The following is a 13332-nucleotide window of genomic DNA, read 5'->3' as shown; positions in this document are numbered from 1 at the left end:
GGCAAGGCCACATTCTCCCAGAGGGCTTCTTATTGGCCCTGATTGATCTCCTCTCTTGTTTTGGCTGTTATCATTAATGTTTGTATTTATAGCATGTAGCTGGTTTAATTCCCCCCCTCCCAACGGCTTGTTTTATATGACACAATTCCACATGGGTTTCAAATATTTTTGCAACTAAAGAAATAATGGAGCACTATACCAGCTCACAAAAGCCAATCTTTTATGTCACATCAATTCCCTCCTCCTGTACCACAAGATTAGAAATAATTATTGTAATATGAATAGAAATATAATAAACCATTTCACAGTGGGGCAAACTGTGGCCAAGTGACCTGTGTGCTTGCCTGCTCAGGTGCTAACTATTGATGGGCAACATCAAGGCTCCTACTCTCCCAAGTACAGCCTTCAGAGAGAGGATACATTCAAACAAAGTACTGTCCCTTGTAAAGTAGGACACATGACCAGCCTAATTCATATGAGTGATATCTAAAGCATAATGAAGCCAGAACCTCACTGGCTTTAATGAGCTTTCTCTATAGGTTGGCTGAGTGGTACAGTGGTACCTCGGGTTACATACGCTTCAGGTTACAGACTCGGCTAACCCAGAAATAGTACCTCGGGTTAAGAACTTTGCTTCAGGATGAGAACAGAAATCATGCGGCGGCGGTGTGACAGCAGCAGGAGGCCTCATTAGCTAAAGTGGTGCTTCAGGTTAAGAACGGTTTCAGGTTAAGAACGGACCTCCGGAACGAATTAAGTACGTAACCAGAGGTACCACTGTATAGTTATAAGCCCCTTTTGTCCCAGGGCAGCCCTCACACTTCACTTCATCTAGCTCTCTGCTGCAGATAGGATTTTTGCTTCATCATATTCTGTGACCATTAAACTTGTGTTTATACTGGTTTGGAAAGCCCATCCTACATTTGGAGTGATCTCAGCTTAGCGTGCTATGCAGCTTGAGGTTCACACACAAAAAAGCACGGAGCGAAAGCAGTAACACAAGGGCTTCTTCTCTCTGGTTGTGGGTAAGAATAAGACCTGCTTTGTATGCATAACATTCCGGAGCAGTAACCTGAATGCTAAAGATGCAGGGAATGTACCCAAAGAGGCTGTTTACTCCCTCTGGACATGGCCAGTCCATGTTTAGAAAATATTGACACACAAGAAATGAGCTGTGAAGACCCCAGAATACTACACTGAACAAAACAGAACAGCCACTCCTCTCTGTGTGTCGTTTTAGTCAGATACTCATCTTTTTATTGTGGGAAAGGGAAACTTTGTGTGGCAAGCATCCAGCATTTTTGTATGCCTGCTAGGAGCAACTAGTTAAATAATTTTGCTTACTTAATCATTTGCCTTGCACTTGAGTGCCTATACTGCAACTGTTCAGTTTCTGTTAATTGGTTCTCGTGGGAAACTTGCAGATTCTAGCTTCACCAATTAACTCAAGCTGGTGTCAATTTACTCTTGGCAGAAAGCCCAGGTCTGCTTGACCTAGAAACTACTCACTCTGATTGGTTAACGACCAGCACTCAACTCTGTTATCAAGGGATTGCTAGCTCAGTTTGATGTGAGGTGTGTTAGGAGTTAGAAGTGCTGTGTATGGTTATGAGAGAGAGAGAGAAAGAAAGGATTTATTTGCTTTGATTTGTATGCAGAAACTCTGCTGGTTTTATTTTTTCCTTTTAATAAATCCTGTAAATAGTTATTCTGAGTCTAGCTGACTAGTCATTACTGCCGCAACTAGCTTCTTCGCTGTGCAGGAAAACTCTGCTATGTTTGGGCTAAAGCCAATAGGGCTATGCCTGACACTTCAAAGTTCCATGAGGTTATGGGCATTGTGCTGCCAGCCTGAGTTGCGGTGGTGTCAGCATCAACGGCGTTGGTTCCAGTAGTTCCAGAAGTTGTTGTTCCTGGCTGGTTCCTGACCGTGGTGAGCTGGTGACGCAGCGGACAGAAGGACAACAGCTGCAGCGTGTGAGTGCTGGGTGCTGTGGTTCCTGTTTTCTCTCTCTGTGGTCGTGAGTAGCTGGTTCCGGGTTCCAGGGACATCGCTCTCAAGATGGCCTCACAACCAGTTCAGATGGCTTTTGAGCGTCTGAATGACTCCAATTACTTGCTGTGGTCGGAACGCATGCAGGCAGTGCTGCAGAGGGATCGTCTCTGGCAAGTGGTGAGTAAGTTTCCTACGAAGCCTGATGATGAAGACCTCGATAAAGACCAAAGAGCAAGGGCCACAATTGTCTTGGGGCTGGAAGATTCCCAGTTGCCGTATGTAAGGGGAATCAAGACAGCTAGAGGTGTGTGGCAAGCACTTAAAGAACTCCATGTGCGTGAGACAGCGGTTTCCAAGCTGTTCATTCGCAAGGCATTGTACAAGGCAATGTTACAGCCTGGGGTTACAATGCAGGAACACCTACACAGTTTACAGTTAAAGTTTGCTGCGCTCCAGGAAAGAGACTGTGTGTTAGACCAGCAGGAGAAGGTGGCTATTATTTTGAGTTCTCTCCCGGAAAGCTGGGATAATTTAGTTTTGTCTCTAGAAGGCATACAGGAGCGTGATTTATCAGTCAGTTACGTTACTGGGCGTTTGATTGAAGACTGGCAGAAGAGGCAAGAAAGGTTGTTGGCTGCAGAGGCTTCTACAGGTGGACGGTTTGGAAGGAGTTCTCATGCCGTGCCAGAGGTGGAGCAAAAGCAGCGTACTGGTGAGGAGTCAGCGTTTGCTGTTAGGCGTTGTTTCCGATGTGGGTCTTCAGCGCATCTAAAACGACAATGTCCGGAGTTGGTCAAGTCTCAGTTGCCGGTGCAGGAGCAGAGACGAGATCAGCATCAGCAGCAGCGTAAAAAGAAATTCTTCAAACAAAAACAGTCGGCTCAGCTGGTGACCGCCAAGGTCAAGATTGCTGATGAGAAACAAGCGGTCTGGGTGGTCGATTCGGGAGCGTCTCGCCACATCGTAAATTCAGATGAATTGTTTGTTTCCAAGAACTCAGCACAGCGCAGCCAGGTGGCTCTAGCAGACGGAAGTACTTCCGAAGTGATTTCGGGGGGTGCAGTTTTTGTTCCTTGTCTTCGTGAATGCCTGCAAAATGTACTTTGTGTGCCTTCATTAAGGAGCAATCTGATGTCTGTAGATTGTTTGCTAAAAGCTGGGTTTAAAGTGTATTTTGAAGGAGACACTTGCATTATTAAGAAGGCTGGTGAGATTTTAGGCACTGCTAAGTCAGAGGGAGGCTTGTTTTGGCTTAAAGCAGGATCTCAAGTTGCAGCAGTAGTCAGTAAATCTCAGCCTGCAGTGAATAACAAAGCTATACATGACAACTGTGTGCACTTATTGCATAGGAAATTGGGGCATGCTGGCTGGAAAAGTGTACTAAAAATGTCTGAATTGGCTGATGGGGGTAATTTAAAGAGTTGTAACAAGTACCTTGATTGTAATGTGTGTAAAAAAAGGTTAAAACCCACAGAGTCTCTTACCCCAGAAGTGACAGAGTTAGTGAGTCACCGCTACAGCTGGTTCACATGGACGTAATTGGTCCATTTGCTGTAAGCAGGGGTGGATCGCGTTTTTCACTAACAATTGTGGATGACGCCACGCGTTATTCTTGGGTTTTTCCCATGAAGAATAAGGGTGACGTGTTCACTAAGTTCAAAGGCTGGGTGGCATCTGTGGAAAGATTTCTGTCCATTAAACTCAGAAGGATTCAGACGGACAGAGGTGGCGAATTTATGTCAAATGCCTTTAAAGATTGGTTACAAAAGCGTGGCATTGGGCATAGAAAAACGAACGTTTTTTCCCCTGAGGAGAATGGCGTTGCAGAGCGAAAAAACAGATCTTTACAAGATATGATGTTTGCCATGCTTGATGATGCTGATTTGCCCATGTCTTATTGGGGGGAGAGCATGCTCACCGCGTGTTATCTCCAAAATAGGCTCTTTCATCAAACAATAGGTACAACCCCGTACTTTAAATTGTTTCAGAAAAAACCTAAAATTGACCATTTGCATGTGTTTGGATCAAAAGCCTGGGTATTAATTCCAAAACAAATGAGAAAGAAGGGAGATCCTAAGACCAAACAGTTAGTGTTTGTGGGTTACCAGGAGCTGGGAAAAGGTTTCCGTTTTGCTGAAGGGACAAATGGCATTGTGATCTCCAGGAATGCCAGTTTTTGTGAACATAGTGGCTGGGAGAGACTACATGCCAATACTGAGGTTTGGTTTGAACCTTCCCAGGAGCTTCATGACTCTGAAGGTAGACACAGAGAGTCAGAGTCTGAGGGGGAGGAAAGTTCAGATAAGAGCTCTCAAGAAAGTGGAGTTAGCCAGAGACCAGTTGCTAAGCAACAAAAGAGAGGTCGTAGTTCTGAGGAGGAAAGTGGGTCAGAAGAAAAATTTTCTCCCAGAAGATCTAAAAGACAAAACAAAGGAGTGCCTCCGGTGCGTTTTTCTCCAGATACTGCAAATGTGTTTAGTGTAATTGCAGAACCCAAGAGTTTTCAGGAGGTGTTAAAGTTACCAAAAGAGGAGGCAGAGCGCTGGAAACAGGCAATGGAGGAAGAGATGTCCTCTCTGAATGAGCACAAGGTTTTTACACCAGTAGCAGCGCCTGAGGGGGCAAAGATTGTAGGCTGCAGGTGGGTGTACAAACTTAAACCTCTGGTGACAGGAGAGTACAAATACAAAGCTCGTTTAGTGGCTCAAGGATATTCTCAGAGGCCTGGAAAAGATTATGACGAAACTTTTTCCCCTACTGCTAAGGGGGACAGTGTAAGGCTGATTCTAACGCTTGGAGCAAAGAGAAAACTCCTGTTAAACCATTTTGATATCCAGACTGCATATTTACATGCATCAATATCAGAAGACCTGTATCTAGCCGAACCGCCTGGTTATGAGACAGGTTCCAATACAGTGTTAAAATTAAACAAAGCTCTATATGGTCTCAAACAGGCTGCAAGATCTTGGAACAAATGTTTCCATGAGGCCTTAGTGTCATTTGGTTTCAAGCAGAGTACAGCTGACAATTGTGTTTATGTACGTGGTACAGGCAGTGATCAAGAGTTTTGTCTGATTTATGTAGATGATGTTTTGTATGCCTGTAAAACAGATAAACAAACTAAAAGGTTTGCCAAGCAATTGTCCAGTAAGTTCAAAGTGAAGGACTTAGGCCCGGTTAGGACATATCTAGGGTTGGAAGTGTGCTGGGCCCAAGATGGCAGCTGCCTAATTAGTCAGCAGAACAAAGTTAAACAACTACTGACTACATACAGGATGCAGGATTGCAAAGGGGCAGCGGTGCCTATGGATCCAGGTTTCATAAAAACACTTCATATAGATGAGAGTCCTGAATTTGAACATCCTGATGTATATCACTCTGTAATTGGAAGTTTATTGTATATAGCACAGTGGTCCAGACCTGATATTAGCTATGCAGTAGGCATATTAAGTAGATTGGTCTCAAAACCCACACTAAATGCCTGGAAAGGGGTAAAACAAGTTCTGAGGTATCTCAAACAGACAATTGGCTATATGTTACAATTAAATTCTTCCGAGGACGAAATGTTGAGTTGCTACTGTGATAGTGACTGGGGAAATTTGCCAGATAGAAAATCTGTCACAGGACTAGTCATAATGGTCGGTGGAGCTTTAATCAGCTGGCGGTCACGCAAGCAAGACGTTGTAAGTGTGTCATCAACGGAATCAGAGTACGCCGCATTGAGTGAATTGTGCAACGAGGTGATTTATTTCAAGCATTTGTTAGCAGATTTAAATGTAAATTGTGGAGAACCAGTACAAGTTTACATTGATAATCAGGCTTGTATAACCTTAAGTAAAACAGAGGGTTTCAAATCGCGTTCCAAACATATCTCTGTAAAATACCAAAATGTACGTTGCTGTGTACAAGACAATGTAATCACCTGTACTTATGTATCAAGTGAAGAAAATGTAGCAGATGTGTTAACTAAACCATTGGCAAAGATAAAGAACAAGCGAATGTGCAAGGGTTTAGGTTTGCTGGAAAAATAATCTCCTACATAGGTGTATTTGGAGTTAATTGTTCAGCAGAATCTGTGAGGGGGTGTTCAGTTTCTGTTAATTGGTTCTCGTGGGAAACTTGCAGATTCTAGCTTCACCAATTAACTCAAGCTGGTGTCAATTTACTCTTGGCAGAAAGCCCAGGTCTGCTTGACCTAGAAACTACTCACTCTGATTGGTTAACGACCAGCACTCAACTCTGTTATCAAGGGATTGCTAGCTCAGTTTGATGTGAGGTGTGTTAGGAGTTAGAAGTGCTGTGTATGGTTATGAGAGAGAGAGAGAAAGAAAGGATTTATTTGCTTTGATTTGTATGCAGAAACTCTGCTGGTTTTATTTTTTCCTTTTAATAAATCCTGTAAATAGTTATTCTGAGTCTAGCTGACTAGTCATTACTGCCGCAACTAGCTTCTTCGCTGTGCAGGAAAACTCTGCTATGTTTGGGCTAAAGCCAATAGGGCTATGCCTGACACTTCAAAGTTCCATGAGCAACTACACTACACTACATAACACATACCATCAGTGTTATGCCTTTTTGAGAAATTGGTGGAACTTGCTTTCTCTGACGATAACGGGTTGCCTTTCCAAAGACAACAAGTTTCAATGCAATTTTTTGAAGAGCATGGGAAACCTGTAGCACCTTTGTAATTTACAGGTATACAGACTGAGTGGGTGGCATTAGGGCTGAGCCCTTTTCAGTAGATAGTCTCCTTTCACCTCTGTTTCAGTAATGCTTTGGAGCGGGATATTCAAACAGGGGTAAAAATATTCACTACATTGGCAGAGTGATTCCCACCCACATATTCTGGGCAATGGGTTCGCAGGTTTGGGCTCCACATGATGTATTGCAGCAGTGGGTGATGTATCCTTGGGGGCTGGATCTGCTAACCTTGTGGATCCTGCCACCTGAGGCTGTTGCCTCACCTTGCTGCATGAGCGGACCAGCTTTGGCTAGGCAGGGGCAAAACTCGGCTTTATTTCACCTGGATCAAAGACCCAGTGTGGCACCCTCCCATGCACATTTGTGTGTGTGCGCACGCACGCACGCGCACACACACACACACACACAGGCTGAGAGCCTCAGTGGTGCCCCTCATGAGGTAGCCCCCCCGCATAGCTACCACACTCGGCTAGGGGTGGTATCTCACCAAGTCATTCTTAGAGAAAGTCCACTGAAATCAATGCACTAACTTTGGATATCACCCAAGGCACGAAGTGTGCCATCACTATGCCTTGTTCACTCACATTTGTCAATATCCAGTTACTCTCCTCCCATGTTTTCCCAGTGTGTCTTCTAGTCCCCCTCCCCCTTACCACAGGACTTCCAGCTTTTAAGAAGAATGGAGAAGTACAAAATCTCCCCAGGTTTAGATGCCCTACTGTTATTTTGCTATCTTTTAAAAAGAGGTGTGGTTTTGACACTGGTAGCGGCAAACAGCACACATTCTCTATAACTGTCCCAGTGAGCACCATTTAATATCCCTATTGATTTCCCAAATGGTCACTCAGTGAGCTAGACTTTCCTTCCACTTAAAGCAGCTACGTCACACTCACTGGCATGGGCATAACTTAGTAGGATGTACATACAGAAAAGACAGATTATCCCCAACAGTGTGGAAAGTCAATTGCAATTCAGCTTGTAGCTCACAGTGGAAGAGAAATGATTTATTACCTCTACAAACTACTGCCTGGAAGCAGCTGCATTGTTCATAAACTACCAGACTATACAACAACCTATAAAGATGGGTCCCTCTTCCCCCACTTGGCGTGATGGAACAGCATTGTTGGAATCATTCATAATCCCTAGTTAAAAATCACACTTTCATGTTTTTCTAGATGATGAGAGAATTTCTCAAAACTCCCATTAAGTTTATGGCCCATACTAATCCATCCTGTCTTCACATTCTTCCTTTTGTGATGGTCAGAGGCAGATATGAGCACTTCTTGGAAGAACATGGAATGTGCCAACACAAAGCCATTGAGGGAGGTTCAAGCTGGGGCAGAGAATTTAAGGCACCAGAGCAGAGCTGTGTTTTTCTTAAAGTGTTTTTCTCAAAATAAGGCTGAAGAATAGAAGAAGGGGGAAGTGAGTACATTTGGGATTTGTGTAGTGGCCAGTACAGTAGCTGCCTCTCTGTCACAATTTATTAAGAAACCCAATAGAACAAAAATTGCTCGTTGTACTTCCTTAGGTCCAACCAGAAGTGGAAGGTAGCAAGGATATGGCATGTATGTGAACCACTACTGCTTTCAATCTTTGACCTCGACTCCTGATCCAGATTCACAATTATGTCTGTTAGAAATAATTCAAACCTTCACGTTCCTACCTCCCAGATTCTACATCCACAGACAACATAGCTGTGTCACCCAGTTCTGAAGAGCAAAACCATCACTGATGAGGCAGAAATGGAAGGAGAGAGAAGTATCTGAAGCAGGCAATCTTGCCTAGTTCAGCCCATGGGGATGTTGCATTGAGACTGTGCTTGGATGAGGGAGAAGCTACCACCTAAAAAACTTGGATCATCTGGTTAGATCAGGGGTGTAATTCTGGCCGTGAGATTTTCCTGCGCCCATCCCTTTTTATCATGGGCAGTTTTGCATCTTCTCAGCTTTTTTCACATTGCCTATCAGAAAGAACAATAGATGGGCGATAGAAAAGAAGGATCATGAGCAAGGCTCATAATTTTCAAGGGAGACGTACTGGCTCTCTTCCTACAGCAGTGGCTTTCAAACTGTGGTGCAGAATGCCCCTAAAAGCACCTGGAAGTAGGGAACAAAGGATCCTGAACCAGCTGAAGCCTTCCTGCCATTACAACCAAGATCAGTTTTACACCCTCTAGAAGAGGATGATCATTGATTCATATCTTTCTTTCGTGGGTTTTAAGCAGAGAGGTTGGATGGCCATCTGTCATGGATGCATTGCAGAAAGTTGGACCAGATGACCCTCAAAATCCCTTCTATGATTCTATGCGGAAGGCCAGCAACTCTCCCACCTACCTCAACATTCCAGCTGGATTTGGGAAGAACTACTGTTATATTCTAATTATATTTTCCCTGTTGGTATTTTCAGGAGCACTAAGCGATACCTTGTTCTGCTCCTCTTTCTAACACAAGTGTTTGATTACTGCCCTAAGCAAAAAACTCACTGCACACAACAGCAGGTTGCACATGCATGGCCACATGCAAGGATCTGTGCATGCTCTGCTATGAAGCAGATGGCTGGAGGTGGGCTTGAGGGTCCCAGAAGGCAGAAGAAGTTCAGAACAGGGGCCCCAAGCTCAAGAATTTTTTTTGAAAGACTGCTCTACAGCAACACTGTACAGACCAGTTCCACCCCCTCCACATTTCAGTTCCTATCTCATTTCCCCTTTCTCACTCTGTTCTTCCTTTGATCTCTTAACACCCTCTCAAATTGTAGCCTTCCAGCTAGTTAAAGAGCCTCCCTCCGATATTCCCTTTCCTGCTTCCTGCTCCCAACATCCCTACCTTTATTTCACAATGATCAATCACTTACACCTCACTGCTTCTTTCAGGAGTGCCTTCAAACAGCCAACAAATCCTGTGGGGGTGGGGAATACACCCCCTAATTTCACTTAGTCTCCAGCTATGTGGGATGGCAGCAGACCCATTTGTTTAAGTCCATGTCCATCTACCCCAATAATCTCTAAAGCAGCAGGCGAGGATGGGGTATGATTTCTTTCAGGAGGAAAAGGGTGAAATAAATGGTACCCAGTCCATATTTCCATGTGGTTCCCCAAAGTCTCTCTCCCTGAACACTCACCCCTGGCTCATCTTTGGTTTCAGTGCTGTGCAGGGATGGTCTTTGAGCCAAGGCTGGGGGGGGGGGGAATGATTGAACTTGTCAGGATCCATGAAATACCAGGCTCCATGCAGTCAGTTTTTCAGGTCCCAGGAAGAATCAGCTGTTAGCCCAGTTGCCCCAGGGAAAATGGCAGTCTAGGGGAGCCAATGGTCACTCTCTGAAAACAGAACCTGAAGATCAGAAGAGCCAGAAGCAACTTAAGGCTGGCAGGCAGGTTCTGAAGGGGCAGGTGCTTAGCTTAGCAAAATCCGTTTCCCCCAGAAAAACAAGTTACTCTAAACTTTAGGGCTGGCGTAGCAGAGCTTCTGCCAAACCCTGTAAGCCCTGTAGACAGAGGATCTCGAGTATACAACTGCACCCTACATCACATCAGGGGATTTGCAAGTGGAGAAAAGTTACAGGGAATGGTGAAAATCCCAAATATAATTTGGGGACCATTCAATGGCATTGATCGTTTCAAAAGCAGAGGTTGGATGACAATCTGTCATGGATGCTTTAGTTGAGATTCCTGCACCACAGGGGGTTGGACTAGATGACCCTCGAGGTCACTTCCAACTCTGCAATTCTGTGATTCTTTGATTAGAGAAGTGTAGGTAATAATCTAAGAAAAGGCAGGATTCAAGAAACAACGCAGATGAATTTGGAGCCACACTGACAAACATAAGCAAATCAGCTATGATAAAATTAGGATAGTAGTTTTTTGAAGTAGATAGTACCAGCCTAGCAAACAGAAATTAAGCAGATGAAGCTCTTCCAATCACTCTTCCTGGCATGAATAGAAAGTATTGCTTGCTTAGTCTTGGTTGCTGGACTATTGGCATTGTCTCAGACTGTACCCATGTTTTCCTTTTTCTTTTCTGGTCCACTCCTCAAGATGTTGTAGGTACTGTATAATCCTCAGTTGGTTCCATTCCAACAACAACATATTTAGGGTTTTGCAGGCGCAACATAACAGCCACAACCACAATCTATTGAGAAGATACATATAAAAGCAATTACAGTGGTACTTCGGGTTTAGTACTTAATTCGTTCCGGAGGTCCATTCTTAACCTGAAACTGTTCTTAACCTGAAGCACCACTTTAGCTAATGGGGCCTCTTGCTGCCGCCGTGCGATTTCTGTTCTCATCCTAAGGTAAAGTTCTTAACCCAAGGTTCTATTTCTGGGTTAGCGGGGTCTGTAACCTGAAGCGTATGTAACCTGAAGCGTATGTAACCCGAGGTACCACTGTATACCAAAATGAATTATTGTGAAAAGGAGATTTTTTTTGGGGGGGGGGATTTTGTCCTCACTCAGGTTGCCATATTACCAAAATCCTCCCCTGATTCTGATGTTAGTTTTAGAGCCTGGCTAGATATGATGATGATGATGATGATAGGTTCCTTTTAATGTATCTGTCCTATTCTTGTGTAAAATGGCTGATGGGTAGGTCTTGCCTTAAAATGAAAAGAATCACATGAGAGTTTAGGTGCTACATCCTGTTTTGTGCATTATTTCCCTTCAATCTGCTACTCTAGACACTTTTCTTCTTTCCTGACTTAGCTGTGGTACTGGAGTCAGAAAGAAAGAAAAGGAGAAGGGGACAATTTAGTACCCTTTCCCACGCACTCTGTTTACTGTTAAAGTAATATATATATGCAAACCAACTTTGTATATTAATGGACTTGACATGTGAATGACAGTTTTGCCACATCTTCCCTTAGTTCCTTACTACTGATTATGAAGGGGGGCTTGGCCCATTAATATTTTTTTTTTACTAGGTGAGTAGGAAGCTCTTGTTTTTACAGGCTTTTGTAAAACACACACACACAGTAGGAAATGCAAACATTCCAAACATACCAAAGGATCTGTGGGATTATCATTCTCCAAACAGCCCAGAGTAAAATATTTCCAGCATATGGAAGCACTATGGGGTGAGGAAAAGAATCAAGAATTTAACTGTCTTATTCATGAACTGCATGTGAAAAGTTACCTGAGGGGGGATGGAAATGAACTGATCTCTTTGATGTCCAAGGAACCGCTGATAGTGTCATATTAAGTCTCTGCATTTTTCTGGCTAATTTGATGGGAATTTGTATTGCCTCAGTTCCTTAATGACTCAATGGGTGGTCACTGTTGTGTAAGCCTAAGGCTCTTGTAAAACCTATTGATGTCAGTGAAAACATAAATGTTTTTTGCATTAGGAGGTCATTCCAACTTTGCACAGATGGCTGAGCACTTGTGACTTACTGCATTCAATGTCACCCTCTGGAGTGAAATCCTGGCTGGGGTGAGGCACTTAGCACAAATAATTTTTCCCAAGACCTGTGCAAATGTAGACCAACAATATGGGTTATCATTTGCATTTAATACCTTCTTATTAGTCATTAGGATCGTCAGCTATTTTTCTTGCACAACTCCTGTGCCTTTAACAGCTACCTAAAATATAAACATTTAGCAGCTGAAACTTGCTCTCCACCCAGCTATACTTCCATGTCCACCAAATGATTGATGCCATCAACTCTATCAGAAGCATTTTTAAAAAATTGTTTTTATTAAAGATTTTCTTGGGTTACAAAAGTACATGCACTGTCTCTATTTTCAGGTCATAGAGTCTTTTCTACAGATCAGTGACATTTGATGTGAGACAATATCGGCAGCATTTGTGATATAAGCAGAATGCTCCTAGAGTAGTTCTTTTCTTGGAGAAGAGAAATGTACCCTGCTGGCAGTTGAGAACCACCTGAGTGTTCAGGTAGGATTGGGGAAACTCACTATTAGAATAACCTATCCCTTGGAGTTGTTGTGAGAATAAAATGAGGGGACACAACTTGTACAGTGTCCAGAGCTCTCTTGAGGAAAAGTGGAATTAAATTATAATAGAGGAAATGGATGAAAAGAAAGTAAATTACATTATTATTGCTGATATTATTGTTATTATTCCCTTACAAAAACACATATTCCCCCCCCCCCTAAGTGATATATACGTTCCTCAAATAGTAGGTAATTAGGGAAGTGGATAATGTTGTTCTATTTTAAAAGACTATCTGTGTGCCCAAGCAGATAAGTGGCTATGTACAATATACTAGCTTTTATATGTCTACTCAGTGGAGTTCAGTGGGAACTCCCAGATAAGTAGGCATAGCAGGGGTGGCTAATATGTGGCTCTCCAGATGTTCCTGCAATATAACTCCCATCATTCCTGACCATTGGCCATGCTGTCTGGGTCTGGTGGGAGATGGAATGCACCAACATCAGGAGGGAAACAGGTTATACAGTCTTAACAAGGAGGGGAATAGACAGAGTGACTCACCACCTAAGACCGTTTTAGGCAATAGGTGTCTCTGAAAAGTCATGCACACATCTATTGCAACAGTTAGATTTGGCCTCCCCCCCCCCCCCTGCTGATCATGCATAAAGTTCTACCAAAACATGCAAAACTAGTTTGAACTGAGGTGGAATGTGGCGGCGGAGGGGATGTGGACTGTGGGCAAT

This window comes from Podarcis liolepis (genome assembly GCF_965112155.1).
Source record: "Podarcis liolepis genome assembly, chromosome: 5".
NCBI lineage: Eukaryota > Metazoa > Chordata > Lepidosauria > Squamata > Lacertidae > Podarcis > Podarcis liolepis.
The sequence above is the reverse complement of the archived record's forward strand: the minus strand, read 5'-3'. Positions refer to the sequence as shown.